The sequence below is a fragment of the Grammomys surdaster genome, unplaced genomic scaffold (genome assembly GCF_004785775.1).
Source record: "Grammomys surdaster isolate TR1022 unplaced genomic scaffold, NIH_TR_1.0 146, whole genome shotgun sequence".
In the NCBI taxonomy this organism is placed as follows: domain Eukaryota; kingdom Metazoa; phylum Chordata; class Mammalia; order Rodentia; family Muridae; genus Grammomys; species Grammomys surdaster.
In genome coordinates, this window is record NW_021604604.1 from 11694046 (window position 1) to 11695804 (window position 1759).

The window sequence follows — 1759 nt, forward strand, 5'->3', positions numbered from 1 at the left end:
CAGAACTACAGCATGTACACTCTGCTTGACCAGCAGTCTCATATGTTTCCAAGTGGCTTTCCTTGGCATTTCAGTTTTTCATCATAGTTTCATTGATTATTTGGGAATTTCACATCATGAGCCCTGAGTACCCTCATTTCTCAGTCCTCCCAGGTCTATCCCTTACCCCTGGTACCTCCCTCACTAAAGAAGAGGAAGAGAAAGAAGAGAAAGAGGCAGAGGAGAAAGAGGAGGAAGAGGAAGAAGAGATAGAGGAGGAGGAAGGAGGAACAAGGAGAAGAAGAAGAAGAAGAAGAAGAAGAAGAAGAAGAAGAAGAAGAAGAAGAAGAAGAAAGTCCAATTTGTGTTACCTATATACAGCCCCTTTTGTATCACTTTTCCCTCCAAAAGTATTCTCTGTTAGGAAGGAAGCTCCTTGCCATGCGTCTAGTAAGCACTCAGGCTTAACACCAAGATCTTCTGATGAAACAGAACAAGAAATACAAAACGATAAAGAGCATTTCAGCTCTAATCTGTCTGGCTGGGTCATGCTGGGCTGCATGGGCACCATCATGGGTAGGCAGGAGGTCTCATCATTGGAAGCCTGGGCATCATGGGCATGTGTCCTCCCATAGGTGGTCTCATCCCAGGAGCTGGTCCCACAGGCATCATCCCAGGAGGAGGGGGGCCCATCATTGGCATCATGGGAGGGCCTCCCATGTGGGGTGTAGGGATCATGCCAGGCCGAGGAGGACCCGGGAGACTGGGGGAAGGTGGGATCGTGGCCCCTGCAGGCAGAGGAGCAGAGAACGGAGCCAAAGGGACCGTTCCTTGTTGAAATACAGCTGTCATTTTGTCAAGCTCTGGGCCTGCTCTTCCATCCATTTTTGGTAATAGTCTTTCACATTCTCTTTGTGTTTCCGATCACTGAAGTGTGTCTTCCTCACAGACGGAGAATCGTGGGTAAGAGATGTATCACGGTAGTCACAATAAAACTTAGGCATGATGCTCACAGGCCATTGACTCCCTGGGTCCCCACCACCAGGAACTCTCATCACAATTTTTAAGAGTTCTCTTTAGTGGCTTTCTATCTAGGCTGTTGTTGTGGGAGTGTGGGTAGGGGTTGCACCAGAAGCCTTCTATCTTACTCTTTCTCAACTGTGAGTCTGCAGTCATCAATACCACAGAAAAAAAGTAGCTTTCCTTGCCTTTTACAGTCAGCTGGAGCATGGACTGCAGAGTTACACATGGTTTCTGGTGACAGTGTGGACCTCGGACATCCATATGGTCCCTAGTTGCTGACGTCAGCGTAGTCTACTGCGGCAGTACAGACCATGGACATCAGCCTGGCCCTCTACAACTGTACACACCACGGACACCGTCACAGCCCTCAGCAGCAGCACAGGCCAAGGACATCAACATGGCCTCAGGTGGCAGTGAAGGCTGCTCATATCAACATGGTCCTTGGTGACAGCTTAGCCCACAAACATCAACATGAGTTCAGGCTGCAGCACAGACCATGGGCATCCATATAGCCTTCAGTGGTAAAGTGGGCTGTGGACATCAACACAGACCTTGACTGCGATGGGACCGCGGACCCTGACATGGCTCCTAGTGACAACATGGACACAAACATGGAATTTCACTTTTAACTACTCCAGGGACTTTTTTGTGTTTGGATTTGTCCTGTTTAGGGTTTATTTTTTTTTTTTTTTTCATCTTGACACAACCTAGAATCGTCAGGGAACAGAGAACCCCAACTGCGAAAATGCCTTCATCA

The 1759-nt window shown here is 48.4% G+C and overlaps 1 pseudogene; it reads right to left on the reverse strand.

Moving 5' to 3' along the window:
* Positions 1-346: 346 nt before the first annotated feature.
* On the reverse strand, positions 347-983 carry LOC114618971 (annotated as a pseudogene).
* Positions 984-1759: the final 776 nt, after the last annotated feature.